At 34.0% G+C, this 16337-nt stretch overlaps 1 long non-coding RNA gene across 1 annotated transcript; it reads left to right on the forward strand.

Moving 5' to 3' along the window:
• The first annotated feature begins 7065 nt into the window (after positions 1 to 7065).
• Positions 7066 to 8419, forward strand: LOC128216595 (uncharacterized). Its single transcript, XR_008258092.1, has 4 exons — positions 7066 to 7163; positions 7463 to 7588; positions 7797 to 7865; positions 8344 to 8419. It is a non-coding gene; the product is annotated as an uncharacterized LOC128216595 (long non-coding RNA).
• The last annotated feature ends 7918 nt before the right edge of the window (positions 8420 to 16337 follow it).

Raw genomic sequence — 16337 nt, forward strand, 5'->3', positions numbered from 1 at the left:
TACTGGAAACAGGTTGTTGTTTTTTTTGGCCTGATAACAAACTCGTCCTCCCGGTGAGTATATAAGCGGGTCGCTCAGCTGAAAGAATCATTCTGTGTTTGACTGCCGTCGAGGTAACATCAAACAGTAAACCGGAAATAGTCTTTTGAAGGCAAATAATTAGAGTCTTGACCTTCTGGCTCTTTATTATTGAACACAGAGCATACCTGTACGAAAAAGTCTGGCCAGAATTCAAACAGATTCTGTACAGAATAAATTACAGAATATCTGTGCAGATTCTGTACAGAAAATATCCTGGTTCATTGTCAGATAGTTGAACCAGAATTCTATTTATAGATTTTTAATATATAGACTAAGAACAAAATCTGTACAGATTTTTCGCGAAATATTTAAATTAGGCCAATAAAATTCCGGGCAGAAAAAATTCTGGGCAGAATAAAAAGGCTCAATAATAATTTGTACAGAATAAAAACTGTATAGGGCCACATTGTACTCTGTACAGATAATATTCTGTACAGAAAATATTCTGTACAGAAAAAATATAGTAATATAATTTTTATTCATATTATTTATTATATTATAAACTTTATTTACAACTGCATGAGTTTATATTTTGTGATTTTAAAACAATGATCTGATTAAAGTGATAAAATCTGCAATATAAATTCATCAAGAAATGAAGAGACACTTTAAGTCTACAAAGACTTATTTGAAAATAAAAGTTTGTGTTTTGGGAATCCTCTGCAGGTTTGGTCAATTTTTTATGAGTATTTTCACTTTCCTAACACAGACTCAACTTGCTGGATTGGTGATGCTTTTTTCCAGTCTGATCCAATGTACTCTGCCCAGCAACTATGACATCACACAATCTGCAGTAAAATTTAACATCATGTAAAATTACTTTACATAAAATGCATCATTTTTTTAATCCATTTATGTAAAAAATGTGTATTTTTATTAATTTATTAAATTAAAACAGAGTCAAATTGTTCCTTGAAAAGCATGTGAAATTGTCTCTAACTAGATAAAGTATCTTAATACTTATTGAACTCCAAGGACATGCAACAAAACACACAAATGCAAGCACTCAATCCACGTCATAGCCTGCATATTAAATACCCCGTATATAAAAATGTATTTGTTTTGATTTTGAAATGACTAATGAAACTGCTTTCAAACACAAAGACTATAAAAACAGCCTGATTTCCATACAGACATATTTCTTTCTAAATACACACACTCCTTCACAAACCTTCTTTAAGGGTAACTGCTCCAACTGTTACTTTTACATCTTGTTTGTGCAAACAGAATCATCCTCGCCATTGAATGGATCTCCATTGAATATTTAAGCCATCTACAAGCATTAAAAAGAGAATAACAAACATATACACAGAACAAAATAATTAAAACCCACACTTTCACTGTCAGAGATGTCACTTACAGTGACTGAAGTTGATAGTAATTTAAGTTATACTAATACTTTCATTTTATTATTCAATGTGATGCATGTACATTTGTAGGGCTTTATGTCATACACTCAATTTCAACATATTGCCCTTTCCACATACATTGTAAAATTATAACTATGTTTACAAATACAATCTGAAAGACCATGTGTTGTGAACTGTGATGGAAATAGCATTATTTTACTTATCAATAACTTTTTAAAAAACTTGTCATGTAACAAACAGGATATTATGAATGACATATAATACTTATTCACATTTTGAAAGAAATGTTTACCTTCAATTCATGAGGGATCCTGATTATATCCAGCAAATGAATAGGAATCTTCAGAAGGTGAGACCACAATGGCTGTGTTTACATCAAGAAAACCCGCCTGAACATTTGAAATCCACTGACCTCATTGGCTACTCAGAGCCCTCATTCTCTGAATACTCACTAAAATATTTCCTACCTGACCTTAGATAAGCTGATAAGCCCAGGCAATGTGTACTGTGAGAAATAGCTTGGTCAATAAACTAACAGAGCAGGCTGATGAAATAATTCTAATCTCTAAAGAATACAAAACTGAATTAATGTTTTGCTTTAGAAAAGTGTATAGTGTGAAAGGAAGAACAATTAACATCAATATGTTAAAAATGAATGTTTTTCTTTTGTGTTTTCTTAAACTTATCATATGAAAATATAATAACAATAATAATAACAATAATACAAATAATAATAATTACAATAATAATTATAATAAATAATAATAATAAAATAGATTAATTATAATAAAGAAAAATTCTAATCACAGCATTTAACATAAAAGTCAAAGACAAATATGAGAGTCCCTATTTACGGCCAGAAAAGTGAACTTTACGTAAGTCAATTAAAACAGTATTTCAGAAATTTTCCGATTCACTATTAATATTGATAATTTGCTGTTTTCCGGGAAAAAATGATGTTGTTTTTTGTCAAACATAACGTATAATAACTTTTGGAAATGTTGATTACTACTCTAGCAGCAAATTGCGATAACTATTAAGTTCAAATTCTGTATCTCAAATTTTAAAATTAAGTCTCATTTTTCTGCCTCTTTTTTTTTTTTTCAAAGTACTAAAATTCTGTCTCTTGAATATACAAAGGATGAAAAATCTGTCTGATACATAAATCTGCACAGAAAAAAATCTGGTTCAGTATTATTCTGCCCAGAAAATGATTATTTTTCTGGGCAGATTCTGTGTCAGATTCTGTGTTTGTTCTGTACAGAAAACAGGAATTCTGTCTTCAATCTGCCCAGACTTGGTACAGATTCTGTACAGAATTGGCTCAGAATTTTCGTACAGGTTGCGATCTGTGGGATAAAAAGGCACCAGGAACTTGACATCTATAGGGTTATCTAGCGTTCCAGTTCAAGTAGCCAGATACATTGCCAGAGCATTGCGATCTAGTCTGGTGAACGGAGCTGGTGGCTAGAAACTCTAGTAAGCCTTATACCTGACATCTGCGTTGGCCACAGAGCATTGTGATCTGCGCGCTGACAAAGGTTAAGGTATTTTGCGTCGCCAATAAACAAGCTCCCGTAAGAGAAAGCCATTCATCATTAAAGTGATTTAACTTCATGTAAACCAATGCATAATCTTTGAACCCTGATTATTTGGTTGATTATATTTTATGTCACCAATCTTTTGTCAAATCTTTTGTTTTAATCATAAGGCAAGGCAGCCTGAGGAAAATTTATATAAGAGTGATCCATATAAGCTCTACGACACCGATTGAACATACAGCCGGCACGTTACACTTCATATAAAGCCCTGAAATATGCTATACATTGTTTAACATAACGACCAACAGTGGGCAAGTCCAAATGTTTTTGCAATTTTTATTAGCTCACCTGGGCACGAAGTTATCAAGGATGAGTTGTGATAGGGGATTGTCCGTCGTCGCTCGATCGTCAACATTTCACCATAAACAACTTCTCCTAAACCACTACGCCAATTTCACCCATCTTCACAGAAACATTCTAAGACGCTTCTCTTTTAGATTAAAATAGTTCCTTGCAAAACTCTGGTTGAGTTGGAAACCAAAAGGAATACTTTGAATATGTTTTCCTCAGAAACCGCAGGCCAAATTTCATTATTAATAATTTCTAACTGACCTTTCATCAAATTATTTCAAGCCATGTTAGTACATAAACAATATTGACGCAAGGGGTGGGGCTAGTTTTACATGAACATTGACAAAAATAACTAAAAATATTCTCCAAAGCCTGAAGGCCTTCAGTGAATCATATACTCCGGTAAGGATTATAATATGGTCGCTTTCGCCCTCTTGTTTGAATTAAATTCTTGCTTCATTTACAAAGGTTTACTGAACTTGTTTTCTTGTCCCTTATTTATTATCGTACGTGTTGTTCATATGCGATTTTAGCCAAATTAATATGTGAATGCTGAATCTCGATAACTGAGAGTTGAAGAGACCTGAAAATAAAATAATGATATCTAAATTCTTAAAAATATAACAACAAATATATTTGGTGTATGTTGGCGTTCAAACGATATGCGTGTTTCTGCTTATCTGTCTTGACCTACCCTACTTTTGTCCCGCCTATAAACCTTTGTATTGGATAGATGGATATGTTATTTTATTCCTCCAAAATTGAACCAATGAACATGTTATATTCATGCATATCCAATATGTTCATCACATCATCATCATCATCGTCGTCCTCATCGTTGTCATCATCGTGAATGCAAATCATCATGCATTTAAATGTTAGGTCGGTATCCCATGCACTCACTTTTCGCTACCGTAGTCTGCATCTTTGTTATTCATATTTCAAATAGGAAAACGTATTCCATGTGTCTGCGTGGAATAGACAAAACGATAGTGAATATGTCTGCTTCACCTCTGTGGACAGGGACGCACACAAAATGCACAAGCAGTTTCACCCGAAGTGGTTGGTGAGATCTACGCAAAGAGATGTTGTCAAATGTTCGAAAACAACAAATACTGCAAAGTATATCAATCATATTGAGGCGTTCCGTAACGGGGTTATGAGAAATGGCTTTACAAAGGAACTTGTATTGAAGTTGTAAACTTTTACAAATGCGTACTTTACGCAAACTCTTGCATGGACCAGCCTGCATGATCTCCTGTCACTGCAGGAAAGAAAAGCAGTTACATTAAACTTCTAGTTTAAAAAGAAATTTGCTACATTGTACTTTAATAAATCAGATGCCATTAAGTTATTTGTTGCTATTGTATTGTGAATATCGTTTTACTAATTTGTCATTGGGGATTCAAATAGTGTGGGTGTATTTCAGAGAACATTTATGGCTTCCTCTGCAAACATATTGCATGCATACTTGTATAAAGTTTTCTCTAAATCCTGACCCTTGTGTCAAATTTATCTCTGCCCAACAGTTTAGACCATTTTACAAACCATCATGGTCCTCTCGTTATGCCCCCACAAAGTGGCGGCATATAGGGTTGCCCTTGTCCGTACGTACGTCTGTCCGTACGTACGTACGTACGTACGTCCCGAAGATTGTTTCCGATCAAATTCTTGAAAACCGTTTGTCCAATCCTCACCAAACTTTAAACACATGTTTGTGACCATAATATCTTGATCAAGTTCGATAGTCATGGAAATCGCTTTAGTCATTTAGGAGTTACGGCCCTTTTTTGCCAAAAATACTTCAAAAATATATGTTTCCAATCTAATTCTTGAAAAGTATGTGTCCAATCCTCACCAAACTTTACATACATGATTGTGACCATAATATCTTGATCAAGTTCGATAGCCATGGAAATCGCTTTTGTCATTTAGGAGTTACGGCCCTTTATTTGCAAAAAAAGACTTGAAAAATACGTCCCGAAGATTGTTTCCGATCTAATTCTTGAAAACTGTTTGTCCAATCCTCACCAAACTTTAAACACATGTTTGTGACCATAATATCTTGATCAAGTTCGATAGTCATGGAAATCGCTTTAGTCATTTAGGAGTTACGGCCCTTTTTTGCCAAAAATACTTCAAAAATATATGTTTCCAATCTAATTCTTGAAAAGTATGTGTCCAATCCTCACCAAACTTTACATACATGATTGTGACCATAATATCTTGACCAAGTTCGATAGCCATGGAAATCGCTTTTGTCATTTAGGAGTTACGGCCCTTTATTTGCAAAAAAAGACTTGAAAAATACGTCCCGAAGATTGTTTCCGATCTAATTCTTGTTTCTATTAATTCAGTACAGGCCAGTCATAGTGATTTTGATAAAGAGTGGAATGGCTAAAGAATATTATAAGTGGCAAAATATTATGTAGGATTGGGTGTCCTGGCAGGTCCTTGGCGTGCTTTCTCATTTTTTATCCCCTGTCATTAGCTGGAGGTTTTAGGAGTGGGGATATTGTTTTGGCGTTGTCCTGCCATCCTTCTGACTTGTGTGTAGAACCATATGATAACAGAAAATGTTCAAACTTGGTCAGAATGTGAAATACTGACTACTTGTAAAAGTGGAAAACAAGGGGTCAAAAACTGGGTCATTAGGTCAAATCTTAAAATGATCTTTTGTCATCATTGACTGTTTTATAATTTCCCTTTAAAAGCACAGGAGACCAGGGGACAAATATATATTCTGGGTTATGTTTGTATGGCATTAAATGAGGCAATGCTTATATACTGGTAAAAGAATTATATGCTTTTTGATGAAGTAATTGCGTTGTTATGCGCAAGATTCCAGAATTATGTAAGCATGTCTGTTTTTGAATTTTTTTTTTTTAAAATATGCTCTTTGTACTGTATATTGTTAGTATAATATACAGTACAAAGTGCATATTTAAAAAAAAAAAAATCAATATTTTTGCACATATTCGGTATTATAATTTTTAGTGAGGAATTATAAGATTTTTTTTGATTTTTAAAAAAAATGTTTTGAGTTTGAAAGTCCGGTGCCAGTGGTGTTGTCCTACTACAGCAATAAAATGTACATGTTTAATAACCAGTATGTTGACATCTTCCAGAATTTTGAAAATACAAAGTTGTCAACATTTAAGAACTATTACAAACCACTGAGTGTCATATAACATTATAAGAACCGGCCAGTCAGTGTCCGAAAAGTTTATATGGACCAAGGTCGAAGTCCATTCAACTTCTTGAGCCGTTCCTTATAATGCCATATGCTCGAAGTGTTAATTAAATATTTGTTAATTTATACCGAACATTTTATTTTACCAGTCTGTTTTAAGTGCATTTGTTGTGTTTTATTGAAGAAAGCTAATAAAGTTTACCTGTGAATTCCCATCGTTGTGAAAATGGCAAGCCCCATGTACTAGTTGTATGATGTCAGCAATCCATATTATAATTTTTTGAGGTTCTTGGAGGTTCGGACCGGCCAAAATATGATAAAAAAATATGGACCGCTGGTGTCATTAAACTGGATTTTCGTTAAAATACGGACAGATTATTTTTTATACGGACCAATTGACTTTATAAATACAAAGAAGGGACACATGAAGTTATATTGACCATCATTCATAACCTGTAGGTCTTACTTCACTTGCTGTAATTCTAAATGGATTATATTATAAATGAATTTGTATCAATACTTGAATTGCAGGCTTCACAAAAGATCCCCTACTGTACTGGGCAGTTTTGCAGAAGTGTCCATGTTCATGTTTGAGGAACTAAGAAAGGTGAAGAGGGGAGAGGAGGGGTGAGTGAACAACACTGCAACTATTGTTGCAAGGCGAAAAACATGATTAGAACCTTTGGTTTATAAAAGATAAAGCCTTAAGTAGTGGAATTTCCAAGTTTTCTGTACCAATTTCATGTGCATGATCTTGATTCCCACTTTTGTATCTTCACAGAATAATGTTTTGGAGACAATTGGTTATCTATACATTATTATTATCAAGCAAGTGTTATACAACTGCAAGCTTAAAAATACTTAAATATCTAGCTCATATCTATCTAAAATTTGGTTATCCAAACATTATTATTTATGTTTTTCAGACGAACCCTGGTCCTCAAAAAACTTTAAACCGACTGGCCCATCTGTGGTTTACGTGGCGTCGGAAAGATATCTTTGAAGTCCCTATATACCCGGCGTCACGTAAGAAGGCAAGAGAGGTTGCAAAGGTACTATTTTTTTGCTATTTAAGATATCATTTTACAGTGCAACAACTGAGTAACTGTACATAGAAGACAATGTGAATATCGACTTAATTGCAGATATAATCATAAGAAAAATAATTATGGTTAGTGTATTAGGTGAAAATAGGGTCAACTCTATGGGCCATTTCAGAACTTGTCAAAGGTAACAGCCATTGTGGCATTTGTTTTTCAGATGATGGACCACACGAATAACCAACGAGAGATAGGGTTGGAGGCTGAGTCAGCTCAGAGGGATAGGAGGGTTTGTACTTTACATGTTTTTTAAGCTGTTAAGCTCAATTGAATGAAACTTGATATATTCTAAGGGTAGAAAACTGGTTTCAAATATTCAGGACCTTTAGATGGTGTACAAGAAAAAATAGACTGGTTAGTCTATATCTTGTACTGATGTACTGTATGATGAAGTACAACATAGTTAATGTCAGTATGTGTGTTGTAAACTGTTCCCCAAGTTCCACTTAAAGGGTTTCATATGAGGATAAATTGGAGCTGCAAAAAATAATCTTATTAATTATTGCATGCTAAGTTTCAGTAATTTAAACCTGCCTTAGCTTTTATTTCTGTGTTTTACTTACATTTAGACTACTGTAGCTTATTTCATTTGGATATTCTTATTTTGCTGCAGCATTGCTTTGATCTGTTTAGTTTTAGATAAAACAGTGCTAATTGTCTTTAAGGTGTACAAATCAGAGAATAAAAATACTTTTTCTTTTTGTTAGATCAGAGAGCTTGAGGAACGACTAGGTTCGGCTGAGAGGAAAGTCAAGAGGCTATCAACTCTGACGGCAGATCTACAAGAACAACTTCAGACGGGTGATGGGCTGGTGGGGCGTCTGCAGGCGCGTCTGGTTGCTCTCCAGGAACGACCTTATGGTGTCCCGGTGGGCATCCAGGTGAATCTTCCTCGGGAGGTTCTCATGGATGTTCCTCTGGGACCTTCTCAGGAGGCCAACATGGATCGCTCGCTGGTTCTGAGCGATTTTGTTGGTTCTCCTGAGGAGGCTGAGTCTGTGTACATTGATTCTTTCGAGCAGATCCCGGAGAGCTCTCTGGACGACTCTTGGGAGGCTTGGGCTTTGGCCCTTGACCTTTCTGGAGGAGTCCAGAGAGATCCCTCTGCGGTTCTGCTCATACAGCACCAACGTGAGACAGGCTCAGCTGGGGTTGGGCCGGGGGAGCGCCAGCCGTCTGGAGTGGTTCCACCAGCCCGTTCAGCGGGTGTGCTAAGTTATTATGTTAACTTCAAATTCAAGTACTTTATTGTAAATCCTAATAAGAAAAGCAAAAGCATTGAAGGCATATTTGTATATGAAGTATTTTATATCTAAATAGTAATATGAATTAAACTGTGACACAAACGGTCAAAAACAATCATTTTTAATTTTACCAGTAATTTTTTAATGATTTGTACATTAAATGAGAACGAAAGTTAAATTCATCGTCTTCTAGAATTACTTTATGAATATCTCTTATACTTAATGCATTGTCTTATTATTGCAGGACGTCCAGAACAGCGAAGGGAACAGCACGGCGGAGGGGAGACAGGAGCCAGGTTCAAGCACTGGGGCAAAAAGCAGGCGACATACTTTTGGTAAATTTTTATAAATGTTTTGTTTCCAACAATGACGAGCCAAAACATTTGTGATCAGCAAATTACTTTGTAATTGGGTTAACCAACTTATCAAGTAAAAAACCGCTTTATATTAATCCTGTTGACATGATGATAGGTGAGAGTGATATCATGTGGTGTTTGGAAAACTTTAGGTTCCTGAGGAAATCCACTTGTCCGAAATGGTGACAAAAAACAAACAAACTATGCATGTCCCAGGCCAGGAATTGAAACCAGATTGCCTTGGTTGGAAGCATATACGTTTCTACATGATTCATATTTGAATTGTACTTACATACATTCTTTCTCTTCTTCACTTTTTTCCTTTTTGCTAAATACTAACTTTGGCATTTAACTTCAGGCAAGCGGAGACGACCCGACGATGACGATGAGCAGGGACACAACGAAGACCATCCCCCTCCGCCACACAGCCAACCAGCCTACCCATCCATCACAGCTGCCCAACAACAACTCTACGCAGCCCACCTGCCCACCAACCAACCATCAACGCCTTCCTACCATCAATCCAACCTCCAAAGCCTCCAACCCAACCAACAATGCAACCTCCCTGCACGATGAACAAACCTCTCCCGAAACCGTAAGTGCCTCGATAATGCCTCTTCGATAGTGTGCGATAGTGCAAGTGCCCCTGTTTGGGGTAAAGAGCTTCACGCAGTCTATATGCCATTATAGAACAACACTATGGAGCCTCCTGTATGTGTAGAGAGATGGTAGATCTTGTTTTAATATTACACTACAATTGCTTTTGAACATTACTATTATTATGGCATACTGACATATATAATATTTTATAGTGTCTATACATCTACTGAGATGTTGAAACTGGTATAGGCTTGTTTTCTTAAAAAGCTTTTATAGAACAAATCATGTCAAACATAGTTAAAATGTGTCATTTCTTCCCTTGGTATGGCTGATAAAAGTTATAGATACAAAACAACTTCTTAAAACAAATTATTCTAAGATTGCAAGGTTAATTTCAAATGGTGAAGTTCCCTAATACTTTCTAGAATGATGCTTAAAGAAGCGAGAGAAATATAAACGGGGATTAATAGTGTAAAAATAACATTTAGAAAGTGTACATAATTTTTATGTATTTTTTGATACAATAACAAAGGTAGTCAGTAAAAAGAATGTTGCATAGAAAAGGTTATGCAGTCTTTTAGATAAGTTATAACAAGTGTACATGTATTTCATTCCAGTCTGTGTAGATATTAGCAAAATAAGTGTTTTGAGAGGGAGGGGGTCGGGGGCATTTTGACATAGTTTCTTAAATGATTATGGTACTTATATATCTACTTATAATCAAACTTAAAGTAGTAGTCCCTTATTAGAGGGTTTAAAAAGTATCGTCTGCTTGCAAAAATATTTTACAGGCATGAAAATTGTAGTCAAGGGAACTAACTATAATTTAATAAGTTAAAAATTATCCCCCTTGAAGAGTAGTTAGTGATTCAATAGTGAATTAAAGAACAAAAGTTGATGTCTTCCAGTGAAGAATAAATTAAATAACTTCCTCCCAAATTTTGGAGAAGTAAAACTTTATAGTTTGGGAAAGAAAGTTCATAAAGGTTAGTTTTTATTTGCACTTTATTCAAACTATATGTACATCAGTGTGTCTCCTGTTTTCCCTGCCCACCCTGTCCATACCTTGCCCTGTTCCTCCTTCCATGCCCTACCCCCTCCTACCAAACTTTGCCTGGGCTTCCCTACCACACCCCTTCCAACCCCAAAATACCCATCCTCCTCCATCCATCCCATTTTTTTCCCTATCAAAACACCCCCTCCTACCATTTTCCATCTTTCCAATTAAGGGCCGGCCCGAAACATTACTGCTTCTGTCAGACACTCCCAGATGTACATATAGCTTTTTTTACCCATTGGAAATAAAATACTTGTTCAAAACCAGTGATAGATAATTACACTTAATAAGGTTTAAAAATGGTAAAAGATAAACTGGTACCTCTTTTACATGAAAACTATATACTTGTTACAATGTTGATGTAATATGATAGTAGAATAATATAGTTTTCAAGATAGCAATGTTGATGTAATATGATAGTAGAATGATATAGTTTTCAAGATAGCAATGTTGATGTAATATGATAGTAGAATGATATAGTTTTCAAGATAGCAATGTTGATGTAATATGATAGTTAATAGATGTAGATTTCAAGATAGCAATGTTGATGTAATATGATAGTTAATAGATGTAGATTTCAAGATAGCAATGTTGATGTAATATGATAGTAGAATGATATAGTTTTCAAGATAGCAATGTTGATGTAATATGATAGTAGAATGATATAGTTTTCAAGATAGCAATGTTGATGTAATATGATAGTTAATAGATGTAGTTTTCAAGATAGCAATGTTGATGTAATATGATAGTAGAATGATATAGTTTTCAAGATAGCAATGTTGATGTAATATGATAGTTAATAGATGTAGATTTCAAGATAGCAATGTTGATGTAATATGATAGTTAATAGATGTAGATTTCAAGATAGCAATGTTGATGTAATATGATAGTTAATAGATGTAGATTTCAAGATAGCAATGTTGATGTAATATGATAGTTAAATGATATAGTTTTCAAGATAGCAATGTTGATGTAATATGATAGTTGATAGATGCAGATTTCAAGATAGCAATGTTGATGTAATATGATAGTTAATAGATGTAGATTTCAAGATAGCAATGTTGATGTAATATGATAGTAGAATGATATAGTTTTCAAGATAGCAATGTTGATGTATTATGATAGTTGGTAGATGTAGATTTCAAGATAGCAATGTTGATGTAATATGATAGTTGATAGATGTAGATTTCAAGATAGCAATGTTGATGTATTATGTTAGTTGGTAAAAAGTAGTTAATATTGCAATGCTGATGTTTATATTTTGTTGAAATGGTTGTATAAATGTGGCATTAGAATACTTTTGGGCAGTAATGAAGACCATAGTCTGCTTAGTATTAGTATCCATCTTCCATTATTATATGCAATTTATTTCACTGCTGAATATCTCATCTACTTTTAATCATTTTGGAAGGTTGGAAGAAGAACTTTGAATCTAGGAGTGTTTCCTCCAAATTTGAAGTAATTGGCAAGGTGTAAATCAATTTGATATTTATTTCTGACAATTGAAAAGGAGTATAACAAAGTTTCATATCTATTTGGTATTTATGTCTGTCAATTGGCAAGGAGTATAACAAAGTTTCAAATCAATTTAATATTTATGTCTGTCAATTGAAAAGGTACCAAATGTGTCATTACTATAGCTGATTTTAGATGATTTTAAAGTATACTTTTGAAATTTTGAAAACAATGGAATAATAATAACATCAACCAGAAGTTTATGCTCTTTCAGTTAGCGTTAAAGTGTCTTTTTCAAAACATTCAATAACATATTACTAGGAGCAAGATGCATATGATACGGAGATGAAAAAAAAATGTCAAAAAACAAAAAGCATCTTTAGGGTATTTTAAACACTCAATTTAAGTCATGCTGACAGATTAGCAGACATACAGATGGATTGTAAAAGGATGATTATTGCAAACAGAATGATGACATTGAGACATAGAAACCATGATGCACTTACTAGTGGGCTATACAGCCATTCTTTCAGATGTGAAGGCACTCTTTCTAGGTGAGTCTGTGGGCAGACTTTTAGATGTAAAGGCACACTAACTAGGGGGGTCTTTGGGCAGGCTTTATATGTAAAGCACTCTTTCTAGGCGACTCTATGGGCAGACTTAAAGATGTGTAGGTATACTTAGTAGGGGGTTCTTCGGGCAGTCTGCTAGATTTGTAAGCACACCTACTAGGGTTGTGTGTAGGCAGGCTTTTAGATGTAGAGGCAAACTTACTAGAAGGGACTGTGGGCATGATCCCTGATGAAAATATTTAGTGTTTTAGGATGCTTTTTGGAATTTCGTGTCAAAGAAACTGCAGGATTAGCAGTTATAAAGTCTTTCTAGGACATTCATTTTTTGAATATATTTTCACAATGTTCATGCAATGAACCTTGAACATTTAGCAACTTAGTCTTCACCTGTGAGTACAATTTTCTCATTTATGTGGTCATCTTTATTTCAATGTCTACATGAAGTTTTTGTTATATTGATGTTGTGACTTCATTTGAAGATAATTCAGTCACTGACCCATTTAGGTAAATCAAGCATAATTTACGCCAAAATGTATGTCATATTAATGATCTGCAACAGCCACATGCAGGATGATAGTGTAAATTCATACAAACGTACATGACACATATTCTAGAACAAATACAAATGTATATAATGTTGGTATTAATCAACACATCTCCTTTTCACGATTAAAAGAAACTACTGATTCATCATTTAATACCTGAAAAAAACACAACTGTTAAGATTAAAGAAGCCACATACAAAAATTACTTCTTATTGATATAATTTTTTTTTTTATATTAAAACTATAAGGGAGATAACTCTTTACTCTTCAACAGTAATTGTAGAAACATTTTGGAGTTGTCTATCTTTATACAATTTTTCTGCCTTTTGCTACTTACACTAATTATTAACTGTATTTCCATAAATGTCAAACTGAGAGGCTTCTTTCCCTTAGATTTAGATTGGAGAGCTGGGTGCGTATTACAGAAGCATCTTAAGGTATTTTTAACTTAAGTGTACAATTTGGAATTTTTATATTTCTTTAAAAAAACTAGTTCTTTAAAATGGAGTTTTCTTTTTAAAAACGTAAGTGTCCATACTTTAATAACAGAATAAACAATTAGCATAATTCTTTCTTCAAATTATATAAATCAGTTAAGGAAATTGTTTAATTTAAGGATAAGGTAAAAAATAACTTAAGATGCTTCTGTAATATGGCCCCTGGTGGTATCATTTTGTACCACAGACTGTTAGATATTTGATTCTTTCATGTTATGGATATGTCACATGAGTGTGCATCTGTGGGGTTGTAGTGTTTACTCAGTTGCCAAAAACTCTTGCACTGGTTGGTTATTTGTAACAGCATGTATGTGTCAACCAAGACATACTGATGTAAAAATTTGCCTGTGATTCTTGTATATAATTTTGTTGAATTTTGCCAGCAGTGGTGGTAGTAGTATACATTGAAAAAAGAAACAGAAAAAATAATATATTAAAAATTACCAAAAAAAGTATTGTTATGTTCTATCATTTGTATTTTTGTTTTTATTTGTTTTCTTTGTTTTACATATTTAAAAATATAAATAAAAAATAATATACATGTATTTAAAATTACCAAAAATAGAATTGCTTAATATGATCGGTCATTTGTATTGTTTGCCTTTCTTGTTTCATATATTGATCTTTTATATTGTATGTTTCCTTTATTTTATACTTTTAAAAATACCAAAACAATGTCAAATTTGAAGAATGGATGCTTCATTGTATAAATTGATATATTTTGTGTGAGTTTGTGTGTTTTTATATGTAAAATAATTGTCTGTGATATGTTGCCTTAGTGTTTTATTGTGCTCTGTGATATGTTATTCAAGTCTGTGATAAGTTGCCTTTGTGCCAAAATTCTGATCTGTGATATGTTATTCTACTGTGATATGTTGCTTTAGTGTTAAATTGTGCTCTGTGAAATGTTATTCTACTCTGTGATATGTTACCTTAGTGCCAAGTTTTGATCTGTGATATGGTATTCTGCTCTGTGATATGTTGCCTTAGTGCCAGACTCCTGATCTGTGATATGTTGCCTTAGTGCCAAATGTTTTATCTGTGATATGTTATTCTACTCTGTGATATGCTATTATACTGTGATATGTTGCCTTAGTGCCAGACTCCTGATCTGTGATATGTTGCCTCAGTGCCAAGTTGATCTGTGATATGTTACCTTAGTGCCAAGTTTTGATCTGTGATATGGTATTCTACTCTGTGATATGTTGCCTTAGTGCCAGACTCCTGATCTGTGATATGTTACCTTAGTAACAAGTTTTGATCTGTGATATGGTATTCTACTCTGTGATATGTTGCTTTGGTGCCAAGTTTTGATCTGTGATATGGTATTATACTCTGTGATATGTTGCCTTAGTGCCAGACTCCTGATCTGTGATATGTTGCCTTAGTGCCAAATTTTTTATCTGTGATATGTTATTCTACTCTGTGATATGCTATTATACTGTGATATGTTGCCTTAGTGCCAAACTCCTGATCTGTGATATGTTGCTGCAGTGCCCAAATGCTGATCTTTGATGTTTCTATAAGTGTTAAAAACTGCTGTGATATATAATGTTATTCTGATCTAAGATATGTGGCCTTAGTGCAAAATTCTTATCTGTGATGTTATTATAATGCGGAAATTTTGTATAACTATTTGTGGCCTTTGTGCCGAAGTTCTGCTCGGTTACAATATTGTGCCCTTATCACACTATATGATTACATTGTATTAAATGTGTAATGTGGTTGTATACCCTGTATGAATATATACCATATAGGTTGCCTTGTTGATTATGTCACTTTGAATAATCTGACCATAACACTGTGTACATACATTTTTAATAAAAATAAAATATCTGTTGTTGTTCTTTTATTTTAGTTTCCCAATGCCAAAATAATGTCCCCCGTAATTACATCTGCGTTGATCTGAGTTGACTTAAAATACTTGTGGGTAGAGCAAGGATTTCGCATAAAAGATGTGGATAATTTACCGGTAGCAAGGATTTCCCTACTGAGTATGCATTTATCTGGGAAACAAGAATTAGTAAACGTGTAATTAGACGGGATGGTCGAAGACAGACACAGAACTCCAACTTTCCAACAGTTGGATCATAATTATAATTTACCAATACAGATATCGACATTAAATTATAAATACAATTTATAGACCAGCCATAAAATGGAAAAAAATGGTGTCGTCATTGTCATAGCCTTGATTTCATTGTTGTCATCATCATGGTGTCGTTTTTGACATAGACATGGTGTCGCTGTTGTCGTATACCTTTGTGGTGTTGTTGTCACAGACTTGATGTCGTAGTTGTCAATCCTGTTTTTAAACTTCTAATCTGAGACCTGGTCTCAAAAAGTGTTGCTAGATATTCACATGGTACAAACAA

This window comes from Mya arenaria, chromosome 14, assembly GCF_026914265.1.
Source record: "Mya arenaria isolate MELC-2E11 chromosome 14, ASM2691426v1".
Classification (NCBI taxonomy): domain Eukaryota; kingdom Metazoa; phylum Mollusca; class Bivalvia; order Myida; family Myidae; genus Mya; species Mya arenaria.